We start from the raw sequence: 21,444 nt of genomic DNA, 5'->3' as shown, positions 1-21,444 counted from the left end.
AACCCTAACCCTAAGTCTAACTCTAACCCTAACACCCACTAACGTTAACATAATTACAATAAATCTAAATAAATCTTACTATTATTACCTAAATAATTCCTATTTAAAACTAAATACTTACCTGTAAAATAAACCCTAAGCTAGCTACAATATAACTAATAGTTACATTGTAGCTATCTTAGGTTATATTTTTATTTCACAGCTAATTTGTATTTATTTTAACTAGGTTGATTAGTTAGTAAATAGTTATTAACTAGTTACTAACTACCGAGTTACAATAAATACAAAGTTACCTGTAAAATAAAACCTAACCTGAGTTACACTAACACCTAACCTTACACTACAATTAAATAAATTACCTTAATTAAATACAATTAGCTAAATTACAACAAAAAAACCCACTAAACAACACAAAATAAAAAAGAAATGATCAAATATTTAAACTAATCACACCTTATCTAATAGCCCTATCAAAATAAAAAAGCCCCCCCGAAATAAAAAAAAAACCTAGCCTAAACTAAACTGCCAATGACCCTTAAAAGGGCCTTTTGTGGGGCATTGTTCCAAAGAAATCAGCTATTTTACCTGTAAAAAAACCTACAAAACAACCCCCCAACAAAAAAACCCACCACCCACATAACCAACCCCCAAATAAAATCCTATCTAAAAAACCTAAGCTCCCCCTGAAAAGGGCATTTGGATGGGCATTGCCCTTAAAAGGGCATTTAGCTCTTTTGCAGCCCAAAACGTAAGCTAAAAATAAAACCCACCCAATAAACACTTAAAATAACCTAACACTAACCCCCGAAGATCCACTTACAGTTTTTGAAGACCCGACATCCATCCTCAACAAAGCGGTAGAAGTCCTCATCAAAGCCGACAGAAGTCTTCATCCAAGCGGGCCAAAGTCTTCATCTAACCGGGCAGAAGTCTTCATCCAGACGGCATCTTCTATCTTCATCTATCTGGCACGGAGCGGCTCCATCTTCAAGACATCCAACGCGGAGCATCCTCTTCTGATGATGGCTAATAAAGAATATAGGTTCCTTTAGGGAGGTCATCCAAGATGGCGTCCCTTGAATTCCGATTGGCTGATATAATTCTATCAGCCAATCGGAATTAAAGGTGAAAAAATCCTATTGGCTGATGGAGCCGCTCCGTGCCGGATAGATGAAGAAAGAATATGCTGTCTGGATGAAGACTTCTGCCCGGTTGGATGAAGACTTCATCCCGCTTGGATGAAGACTTCTGCCGGCTTCGATGAGGACTTCTGCCGCTTTGTTGAGGATGGATGTCGGGTCTTCAAAAACTGTAAGTGGATCTTCGGGGGTTAGTGTTAGGTTTTTTTAAGGTTTATTGGGTGGGTTTTATTTTTAGTTTAGGGTTTGGGCTTAAATGCCCTTTTAAGGGCAATGCCCATCCAAATGCCCTTTTCAGGGCAATGGGTAGCTTAGGTTTTTTAGATAGGATTTTATTTGGGGAGTTGGTTGTGTGGGTGGTGGGTTTTACTGTTGGGGTTTTCTTTAAAAAAAATTGTTTACAGGTAAAAGAGCTGATTTCTTTCGGGCAATTCCCTGCAAAGGGCCCTTTTAAGAACTATTGGCAGTTTAGTATAGGCTAGGGTTTTTTATTTTGGGGGGGCTTTTTTATTTTGATAGGGCTATTAGATTAGGTGTAATTAGTTTAAATATTTGATCATTTCTTTTTTATTTTGTGTAATTTAGTGTTTTTTTTTTTTTTTAATTTAGTTAATTGTATTTAATTAATTGTATTTTATTTAATTGTAGTGTAAGGTTAGGTGTTAGTGTAAGACAGGTTAGGTTTTATTTTACTGGTAAATTTGTATTTGTTTTAACTAGGTAGTTAGTAAATAGTTAATAACTATTTACTAACTAGTCTACCTAGTTGAAATAAATACAAACTTAGCTGTGAAATAAAAATGAAACCTATGATAACTCCAATGTAACTATTAGTTATATTGTAACTATCTTAGGGTTTATTTTACAGGTAAGTATTTAGTTTTAAATAGGAATTATTTAGTTAATAATAGTAATTTGTATTTAGATTTATTTTAATTATGTTAAAATTAGTGGGTGTTAGGGTTAGGGTTAGACTTAGGGTTAGGTTTAGGGGTTAATAACTTTAGTATAGTGGCGGTGGCAGATTAGGGGTTAATAGGTGTAGGTAGGTGATGGCAACATTGGGGGCGGCAGATTTGGGGTTAATAAGTGTAGGTAGGTGGCAGCGGTGTTGGGGGTGGCAGATTAGTGGTTAATAAGTGTAGGTAGGTGGTGGCGGTGTCGGGGGCGGCAGATTAGGGGTTAATAAGTGTAGGTAGGTGGTGGCGATGTCGGGGGCAGCAGATTAGGGGTTAATAAGTGTAATGTAGGTGTCGGCAGTGGCGGGGGTGGCAGATTAGGGGTTAATAAGTGTAGGTAGGTGGTGGCGGTGTTGGGGGCAGCAGGATAGGGGTTAATAAGTGTAGGTAGGTGGCGGTGGTGTCGGGGGCAGCAGATTAGGGGTGTTTAGACTCGGGGTTTATGCTAGGGTGTTAGGTGTAAACATATACGGCCAGATTACGAGTTTTGCATTAGGAGCTATGCGGTGCTAACGAGAAGTTTTTTCTCACCGCTCACTTACCTGCAGTGCTGGTATTACGGGTTTTTACAAACCCGGCGTTAAAAGACAAGAAGTTAGAGTAGAGCAAAATTGTGCTCCATACCGCACTTCAATACCAGCGCTGCTTAAGTCAGCGGTGAGCCGGTCGTACGTGCTTGTGCACGATTACCCCATAGATATCAATGGGGAGAGCAGCTGAGAAAACGTCTAACACCTGCAATAAAGCAGAGAAAATCTCAGTAACGCAGCCCCATTGATTAATATTGGGAAATTAAAGTTATGTTTACACCTAACACCCTAACATAAACCCAAAGTCTAAACACCCCTAATCTTACACTTATTAACCCCTAATCTAATCTGCCAACCCCAAAATCGCCGCCACCTACATTATACTTATAAACCCCTAATCTGCTGCCCCAACATTGCCACCACCTACATTATATTTATTAATATGCCGCCCCCAATGTCGCCGCAACCTACCTACACTTATTAACCCCTAATCTGCTGCCCCAAATGTCGCTGCCACTATATTAAATTTATTAACCCCTAAACCTAAGTCTAACCCTAACTTAAATATAATTTAAATAAATCTAAATAAAATTACTCTCATTAACTACATTATTCCAATTTAAAACTAAATACTTACCTGTAAAATAAACCCTAAGCTAGCTACAATATAACTAATAGTTACATTGTAACTAGCTTAGGGTTTATTTTTATTTTACAGGCAACTTTGTATTTATTTTAACTAGGTAGAATAGTTATTAAATAGTTATTAACTATTTAATAACTACCTAGCTAAAATAAATACTAATTGACCTGTAAAATAAAACCTAACCTAACTTACACTAACACCTAACACTACACTACAATTAAATAAATTAACTAAATTAAAAACAATTAAATAAATTAAATTAAATTAGCTAAATCACAAAAAAACAACACTAAATTACAGTAAATAAAAAACAAATTACAGATCTGACACCTAATCTAATAGCCCTATCAAAATAAAAAAGCCCCCCAAAATAAAAAAAACCCTAGCCTAAACTAAACTATCAATAGCCCTTAAAAGGTCCTTTTGCGGGTCATTGCCCTAAAGTAATCAGCTCTTTTACCTGTAAAAAAAAAATACAAACAACCCCCTCAACAGTAAAACCCAACAAACACACAACCAACCCCCCAAATAAAATACTAACCAAAAAAACCTAAGCACCCCATTGCCCTGAAAAGGGCATTTGGATGGGCATTGCCCTTAAAAGGGCATTTAGTTCTATTGCAGCCCAAAGCCCTAACCTAAAAAATAAACCCACCCAATACACTCTTAAAAAAACCTAACACTAACCCCCTTAAGATCGACTTACTGTTCTGAAGACTGGACATCTATCCTCAAGAAGCGGCAGAAGTCTTCATCCCACCGGGCCGAAGTCCTCAACGAAGCCAGGAGAAGTCTTCATCCAAGCCGGGCGAAGTGGTCCTCCAGACGGGCAGAAGTCTTCATCCAGACGGCATCTTCTATCTTCATCCATCCGACGTGGAGCGGGTCCATCTTCAAGACACCCGACGTGGAGAATCCTCTTCATCCGGAGTCTTCATACTGAATGAAGGTTCCTTTAAATGACGTCATCCAAGATGGCGTCCCTTAGATTCTTATTGGCTGATAGAATTCTATCAGCTAATCGGAAATAAGGTAGAATAAATCCTATTGGCTGATGCAATCAGCCAATAGGATTGAAGTTCAATCCTATTGGCTGATCCAATCAGCCAATAGGATTGAGCTTGCATTCTATTGGCTGTTCCAATCAATGGGGAGCTTAGGTTTTTTTAGTTAGTATTTTATTTGGGGGGTTGGTTGTGTGGGTGGTGGGTTTTACTGTTGGGGGGTTGTTTGTATTTTTTTTTTTACAGGTAAAAGAGCTGATTACTTTGGGGCAATGCCCTGCGAAAGGCCATTTTAAGGGCTATTGATAGTTTAGTTTAGGCTAGAGGTTTTTTTTTTATTTGGAGGGGCTTATTTTGATAGGGCTATTAAATTAGGTGTAATTAGTTTAAAGATCTGTAATTTGTTTTTTATTTTCTGTAATTTAGTGTTTTTTTGTGATTTAGCTAATTTAATGTAATTAATTTAATTGTTTTTAATTTAGTTAATGTATTTAATTGTAGTGTAGTGTTAAGGTGTTAGTGTAACTTAGGTTAGGTTTTATTTTACAGGTCAATTTGTATTTATTTTAGCTAGGTAGTTATTTAATAGTTAATAACTATTTAATAACTATTCTACCTAGTTAAAATAAACACAAAGTTGCCTGTAAAATAAAAATAAAACCTAAGCTAGCTACAATGTAACTATTAGTTATATTGTAGCTATTTTAGGGTTAATTTTAAAGGTAATTATTTAGTTTTAAATAGGAATAATTTAATTAATTATAGTAATTTTCTTTAGATTTATTTAAATTATATTTAAGTTAGGGGGTGTTAGGGTTAGACATAGATTTAGGGGTTAATACATTTAATATAGTGGCAGCGATTTTAGGGCAGCAGATTAGGGGTTAATAACAGTAATGTAGGTGGCGGCAATGTTAGGGGCGGCAGATTAGGGGTTAATAATATTTAACTAGTGTTTGCGAGGCGGGAGTGCGGGGGTTTAGTGGTCAATATGTTTATTATAGTGGTGGCGATGTCCGGAGCGGCAGATTAGGGGTTAAAAATTGTATTATAGTGTTTGCGATGCGAGAGGGCCTCGGTTTAGTGGCAAATAGATAGTTTTTGGGTTTTAGTGTACTTTTTAGCACTTTAGTTATGAGTTTTATGCTACAGCGCTGAAGTGTAAAACTCATAACTACTGACTTTAGAATGCGTTACGGATCTTGGAGGTAGAGGGTGTACCGCTCACTTTTTGGCTTCCCAGGACAGACTCATAATACCAGCACTATGGAAGTTCCATAGAAAAAAGGGTTTACAAAGTTTACGTAAGTCGTTTTGCGGTAAGGCCAAAGAAGTGTGCGGTGCCCCTAAACCTGCAAGACTCGTAATAGCAGCGGTAGTGAAAAAGCAGCGTTAGGACCTATTAACACTGCTTTTTCAGCTTAACACAAATCTCGTAATCTAGCCGATATTTTCTTTCCCTATAGGAATCAATGGGGCTGTTTTACGGAGCTTTACGCTCCTTTATTGCAGGTGTTAGGTTTTTTCAGCCGGCTCTCCCCATTGATGTTTATAGGGAAATCGTGAGCGAGCACTTAAAACCAGCTCAAAGCAGCTCTGGTATTAGAATGCAGTATGGAGCTCAATTTTGCTCAATGCTCACACATTGCCTGCTAACGCCGGGTTTTTGCAAACCTGTAATAGCAGCGCTATAGGGATGTGAGCAGTGACAATAACTTGCAAGTTAGCACTGAGCCGCTCATAACGCAAAACTCGTAATCTAGCCGAAAGTATATAGTTTAGCTCCTCTCTAATACTGAAGTGTTATTCAACTTTGTTTGTATTGTATAGTTAGTATAGGTTTCTTTTATTAATCATTGCCAATTGTAATCTAACCCATGATATTTATATCTCTATCTCCCCTAAAAGAATACATTTTGAAGTTTATATGAAAACATTTACTAACAATGAATTAATGCTCTATTAAGAAAAAGTAATTTTAGCTAAGAAAATGATGTACCTGCTAGAAGAAATTCACATATCAGCATTATTAATACTATGTAAAACATTTCCCTGAATTATAAGAATTGCTGGTAAAAACTAGTGTATTTTGACAGATTTGGAAAAGAGTATTTTTTATTGCAAATGCTGAAAAATTGGCTTTTCAGCTTATGAAGCAATATAAAATAATTGAAAAAATACTATTTGTTAGACTCACTTAAGATTCAGAAGCTAGAATTTCATATGGAAAAGTTCCAGCTTCTGCCAATTATTAGAGATTCTTTCAGAATATTGGCAAATATTACCTTTAATAATTCAAAATGTTAATTTTTCTGACTACTTTATACAGTTATTCCAGACAGAGTAATTGTAATACCCTAACAGTCTAAAATGTAGCTTACAATAAATTCAGAATGATATAGTAAAAGTAATTAAATAGCTTTTGAGATATTATTCTTTTACAGTGAAGTGGCTATAAAATGTCTGTCTCTAATATCTTGTAATCACTTTGGAAACTATGCAATAAAATGTTATATATATATATATATATATATATATATATATATATATATATATATATATATATATATATATATATATATATACAGGTGGCCCTCGGTTTACAATGGTTCAATTTACACCGTTTCAAAATAACAACCTTTTTTTTTCAGTCATGTGACTGCTATTGAAAAGCATTGAGAAGCAGTGCATTGATTAAGTAGGTGGAGCTGTCCACTTGTGTTGCAGCAAAGATATACAAGCCAAGCAAGCTGAAATTAATCAGTTTAACCAGACCTGAGCTATTGAGCAGCTTGCAAAGGAACAAGATCTTTCTGTCTATAATTCAGTCCAGATTGGAATGCATATAAAGAACTGTTTGCAGAAAAATGCAAGTAAAGTCTGTGTTGTGTGATTATTTTATTAGGTTTTTAATGCTGTTTATCAAATGTTTTTGTTCATTTAACTTAGTTTAATTATATATTCTGTGTTGTGTGATTATTTTATTAGGGTTATAATGCTGTTTAGCATTTAAAGTCTTCATTTCAAAGCTTTAAAAATAATGTATTATGTGTTACTTATGCAAATTTTGAGAGGGGCCTGGAACCTAACTCCCTCACTTCCCAATGACTTACATTATAAACTGGGTTTCAATTTACAACGGTTTCAATTTACAATCATTCCTTCTGGAACCTAACCCCGGCATAAACTGAGGGCTACCTGTATATATATATATATATATATATATATATATATATATATATATATATATATATATTTATATACAAACGAGCAATCAACATTATGAGCTCCATCTTATATCAACCACCTGGGTACTAACGATAGGTAAATATATCAATGAAAAAAAGCACTCTTAAGATTTACCAGCAAACTTGCAGAATTTATTATTGACATTATGCAGATCAAAACGTCCCCTTCTTCAGATTTTATACATATATATATATATATATATATATATATATATATATATATATATATATATATATATAGAGAGAGAGAGAGAGAGAGAGAGAGAGAGAGAGAGAGAGAGAGAGAGAGAAAGAGAGAGGTACACTCTCATGAACGAACAACAAGCTCAATAACATTGAAGAAGGAACACAGTAACCCCACATGATCGTTTCTGCCTTCATTGGGCCTCATCATTGAGGTGCAGCCATATTCCTATAAGCACACTGAGAAGTAGTCCACGTCTGGTTGCCTACTTTTCCCTTAGGTAGATATAATACACATAGGGCAATATTACAAGTTTAGCGTTATGACTTTTCCATGCATTATGGTCTTTTCACAATCAGTTTCCATTGCACAGCTATTACAAGTTTTGAAAAATCGTGATTGTGCGCACGCATTTGACTTTTACGCAACAATCCTTTACATGCTTGAAGAGCTGTAGTTAACAGTTTTGCTCAATATAAAATTTTCACAAAACACTTCCAAAATACATTGTGAAGTACAGTTACACTCATATTAACACTGTCTAATAAAAATATTTGTAAAAAAAATATTGCACACAAAAGTTATAAGGGCTCAAAGATAGGAGATTGTGGGTGTTAGAAAAAAAAATGAAAAAAAGGGATTTTACATTGCCATACATACACATACATAAAGAAAACATAATTTATGTAAGAACTTACCTGATAAATTCATTTCTTTCATATTAGCAAGAGTCCATGAGCTAGTGACGTATGGGATATACATTCCTACCAGGAGGGGCAAAGTTTCCCAAACCTCAAAATGCCTATAAATACACCCCTCACCACACCCACAAATCAGTTTAACGAATAGCCAAGAAGTGGGGTGATAAGAAAAAAGTGCGAAAGCATAAAAAATAAGGAATTGGAATAATTGTGCTTTATAAAAAAAAATCATAACCACCACAAAAAAAGGGTGGGCCTCATGGACTCTTGCTAATATGAAAGAAATGAATTTATCAGGTAAGTTCTTACATAAATTATGTTTTCTTTCATGTAATTAGCAAGAGTCCATGAGCTAGTGACGTATGGGATAATGACTACCCAAGATGTGGATCTTTCCACGCAAGAGTCACTAGAGAGGGAGGGATAAAATAAAGACAGCCAATTCCTGCTGAAAATAATCCACACCCAAAATAAAGTTTAAATGAAAACATAAGCAGAAGATTCAAACTGAAACAGCTGCCTGAAGTACTTTTCTACCAAAAACTGCTTCAGAAGAAGAAAACACATCAAAATGGTAGAATTTAGTAAAAGTATGCAAAGAAGACCAAGTTGCTGCTTTGCAAATCTGATCAACCGAAGCTTCATTCCTAAACGCCCAGGAAGTAGAAACTGACCTAGTCGAATGAGCTGTAATCCTCTGAGGCTGAGTTTTACCCAACTCAACATAGGCATGATGAATTAAAGATTTCAACCAAGATGCCAAAGAAATGGCAGAAGCTTTCTGGCCTTTTCTAGAACCGGAAAAGATGACAAATAGACTAGAAGTCTTTTGGAAATTCTTAGTAGCTTCAACATAATATTTCAAAGCTCTAACAACATCCAAAGAATGCAATGATTTCTCCTTAGAATTCTTAGGATTAGGGCATAATGAAGGAACTACAATTTCTCTACTAATGTTGTTGGAATTCACAACCTTAGGTAAAAATTCAAAAGAAGTTCGCAACACTGCCTTATCCTGATGAAAAATCAGAAAAGGAGACTCACAAGAAAGAGCAGACAATTCAGAGACTCTTCTGGCAGAAAAGATGGCCAAAAGGAACAAAACTTTCCAAGAAAGTAATTTAATGTCCAATGAATGCATAGGTTCAAACGGAGGAGCTTGAAGAACCAAATTCAAACTCCAAGGAGGAGAAACTGACTTAATGACAGGTTTTATACGAACCAAGGCTTGTACAAAACAATGAATATCAGGAAGATTAGCAATCTTTCTGTGAAAAAGAACAGAAAGAGCAGAGATTTGACCTTTCAAGGAACTTGCGGACAAACCTTTATCTAAACCATCCTGAAGAAACTGTAAAATTCTCGGAATTCTAAAAGAATGCCAGGAAAAATGATGAGAAAGACACCAAGAAATATAAGTCTTCCAGACTCTATAATATATCTCTCTAGATACAGATTTACGAGCCTGTAACATAGTATTAATCACAGAGTCAGAGAAACCTCTTTGACCAAGAATCAAGCGTTCAATCTCCATACCTTTAAATTTAAGGATTTGAGATCCTGATGGAAAAAAGGACCTTGCAACAGAAGGTCTGGTCTTAACGGAAGAGTCCACGGTTGGCAAGAGGCCATCCGGACAAGATCTGCATACCAAAACCTGTGAGGCCATGCTGGAGCTACCAGCAGAACAAACGAGCATTCCTTCAGAATCTTTGAGATTACTCTTGGAAGAAGAACTAGAGGCGGAAAGATATAGGCAGGATGATACTTCCAAGGAAGTGATAATGCATCCACTGCCTCCGCCTGAGGATCCCGGGATCTGGACAGATACCTGGGAAGTTTCTTGTTTAGATGAGAAGCCATCAGATCTATTTCTGGAAGTTCCCACATTTGAACAATCTGAAGAAATACCTCTGGGTGAAGAGACCATTCGCCCGGATACAACGTTTGGCGACTGAGATAATCCGCTTACCAATTGTCTATTCCTGGAATATGAACCACAGAGATTAGACAGGAGCTGGATTCCGCCCAAACCAGAATTCGAGATACTTCTTTCATAGCCAGAGGACTGTGAGTCACTCCTTGATGGTTTATGTATGCCACAGTTGTGACATTGTCTGTCTGAAAACAAATGAACGATTCTCTCTTCAGAAGAGGCCAAGACTGAAGAGCTCTGAAAATTGCACGGAGTTCCAAAATATTGATCGGTAATCTCACCTCCTGAGATTCCCAAACCCCTTGTGCTGTCAGAGACCCCCACACAGCTCCCCAACCTGTAAGACTTGCATCTGTTGAAATTACAGTCCAGGTCGGAAGAACAAAAGAAGCCCCCTGAACTAAACGATGGTGATCTGTCCACCACGTCAGAGAGTGTCGTACAATCGGTTTTAAAGATATTAATTGAGATATCTTTGTGTAATCCCTGCACCATTGGTTCAGCATACAGAGCTGAAGAGGTCGCATGTGAAAACGAGCAAAGGGGATCGCGTCCGATGCAGCAGTCATAAGACCTAGAATTTCCATGCATAAGGCTACCGAAGGGAATGATTGTGACTGAAGGTTTCGACAAGCTGAAATCAATTTTAGACGTCTCTTGTCTGTCAAAGACAGAGTCATGGACACTGAATCTATCTGGAAACCCAAAAAGGTTACCCTTGTCTGAGGAATCAATGAACTTTTTAGTGAATTGATCCTCCAACCATGATTTTGAAGAAACAACAAAAGTCGATTTGTATGAAATTCTGCTAAATGTGAAGACTGAGCAAGTACCAAGATATCGTCCAAATAAGGAAATACCACAATACCCTGTTCTCTGATTACAGATAGAAGGGCACCGAGAACTTTTGTAAAAATTCTTGGAGCTGTTGCTAGGCCAAACGGCAGAGCCACAAACTGGTAATGCTTGTCTAGGAAAGAGAATCTCAGAAACTGATAGTGCGCTGGATGAATCGGAATATGCAGATATGCATCCTGTAAATCTATTGTAGACATATAATGCCCTTGCTGAACAAAAGGCAGGATAGTCCTTACAGTTACCATTTTGAATGTTGGTATCCTTACATAACGATTCAATATTTTTAGATCCAGAACTGGTCTGAAGGAATTCTCCTTCTTTGGTACAATGAAGAGATTCGAATAAAACCCCAGTCCCTGTTCCAGAACTGGAACTGGCATAATTACTCCAGCCAACTCTAGATCTGAAACACATTTCAGAAATGCTTGAGCTTTCGCTGGGTTTACTGGGACACGGGAAAGAAAGAATCTCTTTGCAGGAGGTCTTATCTTGAAACCAATTCTGTACCCTTCTGAAATAATGTTCTGAATCCAAAGATTGTGAACAGAATTGATCCAAATTTCTTTGAAAAAACGTAATCTGCCCCCTACCAGCTGAGCTGGAATGAGGGCCGCACCTTCATGTGGACTTAGAAGCTGGATTTGCTTTTCTAGAAGGCTTGGATTTATTCCAGACTGGAGATGGTTTCCAAACTGAAACTGCTCCTGAGGATGAAGGATCAGGCTTTTGTTCTTTGTTGAAACAAAAGGAACGAAAACGATTATTAGCCCTGTTTTTACCCTTAGATTTTTTATCCTGTGGTAAAAAAGTTCCTTTCCCACCAGTAACAGTTGAGATAATAGAATCCAACTGAGAACCAAATAATTTATTACCCTGGAAAGAAAGGGAAAGTAGAGTCGATTTAGAAGACATATCAGCATTCCAAGTTTTAAGCCATAAAGCTCTTCTAGCTAAAATAACTAGAGACATAAACCTGACATCAACTCTGATAATATCAAAAATGGCATCACAGATAAAATTATTAGCATGTTGAAGAAGAATAATAATGTTATGAGAATCATGATCTGTTACTTGCTGAGCTAAAGTTTCCAACCAAAAAGTTGAAGCTGCAGCAACATCCGCCAAAGATATAGCAGGTCTAAGAAGATTACCTGAACACAAATAAGCTTTTCTTAGAAAGGATTAAATTTTCCTATCTAAAGGATCCTTAAAGGAAGTACCATCTGCTGTAGGAATAGTAGTACGTTTAGCAAGGGTAGAGATAGCCCCATCAACTTTAGGGATTTTGTCCCAAAACTCTAATCTGTCAGACGGCACAGGATATAATTGCTTAAAACGTTTAGAAGGAGTAAATGAATTACCCAATTTATTCCATTCCCTGGAAATTACTTCAGAAATAGCACCAGGAACAGGAAAAACTTCTGGAATAACTACAGGAGATTTAAAGACCTTGTCTAAACGTTTAGATTTAGTATCAAGAGGACCAGAATCCTCAATTTCTAATGCAATTAGGACTTCTTTAAGTAAAGAGCGAATAAATTCCATTTTAAATAAATATGAAGATTTATCAGCATCAACCTCTGAAACAGAATCCTCTGAACCAGAAGAATCATTAGAATCAGAATGATGATGTTCATTTAAAAATTCATCTGGATAAAGAGAAGTTTTAAAAGACTTTTTATGTTTACTAGAAGGAGGAATAACAGACATAGCCTTCTTAATAGATTCAGAAACAAAATCTCTTATGTTATCAGGAACACTCTGAACATTAGATGTTGATGGAACTGCAACAGGTAATGGTATTTTACTAAAGGAAATAATTTCTGCATTAACAAGTTTGTCATGACATTTAATACAAACAACAGCTGGAGGAACAGCTACCAAAAGTTTACAGCAGATACACTTAGCTTTGGTAGTTCCAGCACCAGGCAGCGATTTTCCTGAAGTATCTTCTGGCTCAGATGCAACATGAGACATCTTGCAATATGTAAGAGAAAAAACAACATATAAAGCAAAATTGATCAAATTCCTTAAATGACAGTTTCAGGAATGGGAAAAAATGCCAAAGAACAAGCTTCTAGCAACCAGAAGCAATGAAAAATGAGACTTAAATAATGTGGAGACAAAAGCGACGCCCATATTTTTTTAGCGCCAAATAAGACGCCCACATTATTTGGCGCCTAAATGCTTTTGGTGCCAAAAATGACGCCACATCCGGAACGCCAACATTTTTGGCGCAAAAGAACGTCAAAAAATGACGCAACTTCCGGCGACACGTATGACGCCAGAAACAGAAAAGATTTTTTGCGCCAAAAAAGTCTGCGCCAAGAATGACGCAATAAAATGAAGCATTTTCGGCCCCCGCGAGCCTAACAGCCCACAGGGAAAAAGTCAAAAAATTTTAAGGTAAGAAAAAATGATTGATTCAAATGCATCATCCCAAATATGAAACTGACTGTCTGAAAATAAGGAATGTTGAACATCCTGAGTCAAGGCAAATAAATGTTTGAATACATATATTTAGAACTTTATAAAAAAAGCGCCCAACCATAGCTTAGATTGTCACAGAAAATAAGACTTACTTACCCCAGGACACTCGTCTACATGTTGTAGAAAGCCAAACCAGTACTGAAACGAAAATCAGCAGAGGTAATGGTATATATATAAGAGTATATCGTCGATCTGAAAAGGGAGGTAAGAGATTAATCTCTACGACCGATAACAGAGAACCTATGAAATAGACCCCGTAGAAGGAGATCATTGCATTCAAATAGGCAATACTCTCCTCACATCCCTCTGACATTCACTGCACGCTGAGAGGAAAACCGGGCTCCAACCTGTTGCGGAGCGCATATCAACGTAGAATCTAGCACAAACTTACTTCACCACCTCCATAGGAGGCAAAGTTTGTAAAACTGATTTGTGGGTGTGGTGAGGGGTGTATTTATAGGCATTTTGAGGTTTGGGAAACTTTGCCCCTCCTGGTAGGAATGTATATCCCATACGTCACTAGCTCATGGACTCTTGCTAATTACATGAAAGAAACATGCATTTATATGTATAGAGATATGTTTAACTAAGGAGATAATGAAAATATTTCACATTACAATCTTATGCACATTAAACAATATCTCAGATGGATTTTCAAAGATATATTCGCATATAGATCTTGAGATATATAGACATATATAATATTCATATACATATCTCGCTATAAATAGATATATCAGTCCAAAAATCATCACATATATAGATAAATATTTATTTAGAAATAAATAGAACATATTCCGTTATGAAAACAATTTCACAATATGAAATAATAACATTTTCTTGTACACTTTTCAAGAAGAACATAGGGTTGTATGTTTTTTTTTCTATTTTTCTTCTCCATTGACTTCTATGGGGATTACGTGAATGCTTACACAATTTGGCTGTGTGCATTACACGGCTTAACATGCATTAAAATTAAATTATTTTGCAACTTGTAATAGCTGTGCAACCCCAAATGCAAAAAAGCCATAACACTCGTGGTGTTTTCGCAAATGATTTGCCGCGTGACTGTTATACAGGTGGGATCAGACTGATATACTACAGGAAAGTTCTCTGTGAAAAGCATTACAGGGCTAAAAAGAGGCTGCACCCAGGTGATAAATCGCCATAGAACAGGCTAACAAGGTATTAAGCTGGTTGTTTGTTCCTGAGAGTGCACTTGTCTCTATGTGTATTATGTATGCTGTGTATATATATATATATATATATCAAACAGTATATATATATATATATATATATATATATATATATATATATATATATATATATATATTGTGCACACTTTGGTTTTGGTTTTCTGCATTTGATAGACTTGCTATTAAGTTTTCAATAGGACAAGGCAGTGACTTACTCAAAATTGACATTGCAATGAAATATTTTAAATGTGTCATAAACTATAAAACAGAAACAGAAGATATTTCCCTTTAATTATATGACTTTTTGTAGCATTTTGCAATAATTTTAAAATAGGAGACACATCTACCGTTTATCTGTTGTGAATAGTTTCTCAAACTGTATTACAATTATTTTTTTTGATTGCATAAAATGGATAGTGTAGGGGAAAATGTATTGTTTATTAACTCTAATATTCTAAAAGTATATATCCCCTTTAATAAAATAAACGGACACAAAAACATAATAATATATTCATAGAACTGATTTGTGTTATTTACAGATTAATGACATCAACTTGCTTAAGTAAAATGCAGAAGTGCCGCAAGAATAATTTTACAAAAGTATTTAGAAGTAGATAAAACCTGTGTAGTTCCACATGGTATCTGCTTACCTTCACAGCCTGTCCTGAATATTATATATCCATCTTCATTTCCTGTTATTTCATCTATTTGAATAGTGCATGTATGAAAACACGGTTTGTTATTCAAAGTGACAGTTTATTCAAAAAGTTTCTAGCATGTGTTAGGAAGAACAGCATATGCGCATGTCAGAACATTTACAGTGCAGGATTTTATAATCATGCATGTTTCCACCTTGCTCAGGATATATAGTTTTATGTATAAAGAAAGAAAGCTGATACATTGTCTTAACACCTAGCACATTCCTACTATAAAAAGAAATGTATATTTAAATATATTTGACCCCTTGAGTCATCAATTTCCAACGAGCAATTATGTTAACATAAATATTAATATAAATATAAATAACATATCAGACAACTTCTTTTTGGTACAACAATTTGGCCACAGCCTGTTTATTAAATACCAAATATCAATTATAACTATAAATAAACAACTTTAAAACCACAATGTAAACATATTTAAGTGAACAACCCTGCGGTGCTATTCCGATGTTATTTAGAACTTGCCAAACCTCCCCAAAACTATTTTTTTACCAAAAATGCTAAGTTCATTAATTTATTACCCTATAAAAATACTCCATGGGACCCCATGCCAAAGAATCTACTTCTCAAGCTCTCCCACCCTTTTCGACTATTATTCAGCTTAGAATGGTCCCAGGCTGCATGACAGACTAAACGCGGAACTATGTCCAACCACACAATAAGCAAGTTTTATATTAGATATTATAGTTTTATATTAGATATACTGGTAGATAAAATAAAGTGCAGAGCGCTGCCTTGGCCGCTGGCAACCTCTCTGCAGTCTATGAATCAGCAGCATTGCTAAAAGTAAGTTGTTTGGCTTCCTTAACCCATACAAAAAGATAGGAATGACTATATCACACGAATATTCCCTTGTATATTTATAGTAGTTATAAGCAGTTTTCATAAGTTCCCTCAAAACAAACTATATCAGGTATAACTATGTGCTAATAGCAGGTTAGTTATCTGAGGGTGTTTTGGCCTTGGAAATATATAAACTGGGAAACACCTATCAAATACTCAGGACCTTTCCAACCCTGGACTCAAAACTGGCTAGAACAGCTGAAACTGACGTGTATGTGACATACCTTTCAAGTCTCTACATATCATTATAAACTAGACCTAGATTTTACACCTAAATTGAATTAGCTCTTAAAACACAGGAATTTGCATAACACCTATTGGAGACAGTTTACTCACTAGGGAAGAGAAGATGCTTGAGGCAAAAAATAAAGACAACCTACTATAACAGATGCACAGAGGTGTAGTAGCCAGATGTGATTCAGAGGGCTGGAGGAAATTTATATTCTAGTTTTTAAACACACAAGAGTGGTCTTACTCTGCTACTATTAATTGATTAATATTCCAGGATCTTCCATATAACCCATAGTAGTTCAAACTTTTTTTTAAGGAAAAACAATGAAGTGTTACCACCGTGCCGCTCAATATAAGAAGCTGGTAATAGAAAGCTTCTACAATAAGATCCATCTGCATAATAATGTTTGCTATACAGTATCAGGATGCATTTTGTTGTTAAAGCCATCTAATCAATCATACACAATGTTATTACATTAATGTTTACAATATTGCATTCCCATTGATACATATCGTTACTGCCTATAACCTCTTATAAACATTAGATGCTGAAATTAGTACAATGGTTCCTCGCTTTGCTTATATGTTGCCTTTTATAAATGCTTCATAGCAAATTAACTTTTTATATTTCCAAGCAAGACATACCGCGTTTTCATTCCCTATAGATAGAAAACATACAGGCCTCTATTTATCAAGCTGTCTACTTACCTGCATTCGACGGCCCCAATAAGCTTGCCTAAGCTCGTCTAACATCGCCGCCGCGGAACAGAATACGTTCAACAAATTTATCAAGAAAGCTATCAAAAAGCCGCACACCAAGTACGGTGCGATGAGCAGCGGACTTGTTGTTAACTAACAGTCATTGATCTCGCTGCTCATCGGCTTATTTGCAGCTTTCTTGCTAGCCTGTCACTAAGCACCCACACTATACTATACTGTTTTACCCCCTAAACCGCCACTCCTGGAGCCCACCGCCACCTAAATAAAGTTATTAACCCCTAAACCGCCACACCCGGACCTCGCTGCAACTATAATAAATATATTAACCCCTAAACCGCCGCTCCCGGACCCCACCGCAACTATAACAAATATATTAACCCCTAAACTGCCACTCCCGGACCCCGTCGCCACCTACATTATACATATTAACCCCTAATCTGCCGCTCCCTATACTGCCTCCACCTACATAAAGTTATTAACCCCTATCCTGCCGATCCCGGACCCTGCCGCAACTAAATACATTTTTTAACCCCTAAACCGCCGCTCCCGGAGCCCACCACCACCTACATTATACATATTAACCCCTATCCTGCCCCCCCTACACCGCTGCCACTATAATAAAGTAATTAACCCCTAAACCTAAGTCTAACCCTAACACCCCCTAACTTAAATATAATTAAAATAAATCTAAATAAATTTATGGATGCTCCGCGTCGGATGTCTTCAAGATCGAGCCGCTCCTCGTCGGATGGAAGAAGATAGAAGATGCCGCCTGGATGAAGCCTTCTGCTGGTCTGGATGTCCTATTCTGCCCGGATAGGATGAAGACTTCTGCCGGTATGGAGGTCCACTTGTGCCCGGCTGGGTGAAGACGTCTCAAGGTAGGGTGATCTTCAGTGGGTTAGTGTTAGGTTTTTTTAAGGGGGGTTTGGGTGGGTTTTAGAGTAGGGTTGGGTATGTGGGTGGTGGGTTTTAATGTTGGGGGGGTTGTATTTCTTTTTTTACAGGTAAAAGAGCTAATTACTTTGGGGCAATGCCCCGCAAAAGGCCCTTTTAAGGGCTATTTGTAATTTAGTATAGGGTAGGGAATTTTATTATTTTGGGGAGATTTTTTATTTTATTAGGGGGCTTAGATTAGGTGTAATTAGTTTAAAATTCTTGTATTTTTTTTATTTTCTGTAATTTAGTGGGGTTTTTTTGTACTTTAGTTAATTTTAGTTAATTGTAATTAGTTTTATTTAATTGTAGTTAATTTATGTAATTAATTTAGTGATAGTGTAGTGTTAGGTGTAATTGTAACTTAGGTTAGGTTTTATTTTACAGGTAATTTTGTCTTTATTTTAGCTAGGTAGTTATTAAATAGTTAATAACTATTTAATATCTATTGTACCTAGTTAAAATAAATACAAAGTTGCCTGTAAAATAAAAATAAACCCTAGAATAGCTACAATGTAATTATTAGTTATATTGTAGCTATCTTAGGGTTTATTTTACAGGTAAGTATTTAGTTTTAAATAGGAATAATTTAGTTAATAATAGTAATGTTATTTAGATTAATTTAAATTATATTTAAGTTAGGGGGTTGTTAGGGTTAGGGTTAGACTTAGGTTTAGGGGTTAATAACTTTAATATAGTGGCGGCGGTGTAGGGGGGGCAGGATAGGGGTTAATAACTTTAATGTAGGTGGCGGCGGTGTAGGGGGGGCAGGATAGGGGTTAATAACTTTAATGTAGGGGGCGGCGGTGTAGGGGGGGGCAGGATAGGGGTTAATAACTTTAATGTAGGGGGCGGCAGTGTAGGGGGGGCAGGATAGGGGTTAATAACTTTAATGTAGGTGGCGGCGGTGTGGGGGGCAGGATAGGGGTTAATAACTTTAATGTAGGGGGCGGCATGGTCCGGGAGCGGCAGTTTAGAGGTTAAACATTTTATTTAGTTGTGGCGGGGTCCGGGAGCGGCGGTTTAGGGGTTAATACGTATAATGTAGGTGGCGGCAGTGTAGGGGGGCAGATTAGGGGTGTTTAGAATCAGGGTACATGTAAGGGTGTTAGGTGCAGACACTTCCCATAGGAATCAATGGGATATCGGGCAGCAGCGAACATAAGCTTTCGCTGCTGTCAGACTCCCATTGATTCCTACGGGATCCGCCACCTCCAGGGCGGCGGATTGAAAACCAGGTACGCTGGGCCGGAATAGTGGCGAGCGTACCTGGTTCTTCTTTGATAACTACCAAAAGTAGTCAGATTGTGCCGAATTTGCGTTCGGAACATCTGAAATGACGTAAGCATCGATCTGTGTCGGACTGAGTCCTGCGGATCGTATGTTACGTCACTAAATTCTACTTTTGCCGGTCTGTAGGGCTGGATAACTATGGCGAATCAGCCTCGTCACAATTATGCTGTGGAATTCCAGCGTATTTGCAGTTGACAGCTTGATAAATAGAGGCCACAGTGTTCGATATTAGATTAAAGAAGTGTGTACTTGTTATACTAAAATGAAAGGATCTCTTACTAATTTGGGCAAGTCCCAAATATATACATAAAGTAAAATACTTACTTATTTGATGAATTTTAAGTCCTCAAGATGAGACATATCTGCCGCACTCCCGGCAACTTGGCATGTAAATGCTGTTATCTATGAATATTCATATTGAGGCTTAAATGCACCGTGTTATTCAACAACAGTGTGTGTTTTTGTGCAACTATCGAATCTATCTAATGGATTTTAAGCCTTTTCAACAAATGCTAAATTGCTTTTAACTCTCTGTTCACCTCATTGAAACATTCATTATATCATGCTATTAAATTCATCACGTTAGCCATATTTTATAAATTTGTTATCCTGTTCATCTATACTATACGGTCTGATTTATTTTTATATTCCTTTATGATGTTTAATATTTTTTAAAGGCATATAACCTCAGTTATAGACATACTTTCCCCTAGATTTGGAGTTTTGTCGGTAATGACCCGAAAAACTAACGCCGGCTTTTTTCTGGCCGCACCATAAAAATAACTCTGGTATTGAGAGTCCACATAAAGGCTGCGTTAGGCTCCAAAAAAGGAGCGTAGAGCATTTTTAACACAGCTTCAACTCTCGATACCAGAGTTGCTTACGGACGCGGCCAGCCTCAAAAACGTGCTTGTGCACGATTCCCCCATAGAAAACAATGGGGCTGTTTGAGCTGAAAAAAAAACCAAACACCTGCAAAAAAGCCGCGTTCAGCTCCTAACGCAGCCCCATTGTTTGCTATGCGGTAACCCTTCCTACGTCTGCACTTAACACTCTAACATGTACCCCGAGTCTAAACACCCCTAACCTTACACTTATTAACCCCTAATCTTCCGCCCCCGCTATCGCTGACCCCTGCATATTATTATTAACCCCTAATCTGCCGCTCCGTAAACTGCCGCTACTTACATTATCCCTATGTACCCCTAATCTGCTGCCCTAACATCTCAGACCCCTATATTATATTTATTAACCCCTAATCTGCCCCCCACAACGTCGCCTCCACCTGCCTACACTTATTAACCCCTAATCTGCCGACCGGACCTGAGCGCTACTATAATAAAGTTATTAACCCCTAATCCGCCTCACTAACCCTATCATAAATAGTATTAACCCCTAATCTGCCCTCCCTAACATCGCCGACACCTAACTTCAAACATTAACCCCTAATCTGCCGACTGGAGCTCACCGCTATTCTAATAAATGTATTAACCCCTAAAGCTAAATCTAACCCTAACACTAACACCCCCCTAAGTTAAATATAATTTAAATCTAACGAAATTAATTAACTCTTATTAAATAAATTATTCCTATTTAAAGCTAAATACTAACCTGTAAAATAAATCCTAATATAGCGACAATTTAAATTATAATGATATTATAGCTATTTTAGGATTTATATTTATTTTACAGGTAACTTTGTATTTATTTTAACCAGGTACAATAGCTATTAAATAGTTAAGAACTATTTAATAGCTAAAATAGTTAAAAAAATTACAAATTTACCTGTAAAAGAAATCCTAACCTAA

Source organism: Bombina bombina, chromosome 5 (genome assembly GCF_027579735.1).
Source record: "Bombina bombina isolate aBomBom1 chromosome 5, aBomBom1.pri, whole genome shotgun sequence".
Taxonomy (NCBI): domain Eukaryota; kingdom Metazoa; phylum Chordata; class Amphibia; order Anura; family Bombinatoridae; genus Bombina; species Bombina bombina.
The sequence above is the reverse complement of the archived record's forward strand: the minus strand, read 5'-3'. Positions refer to the sequence as shown.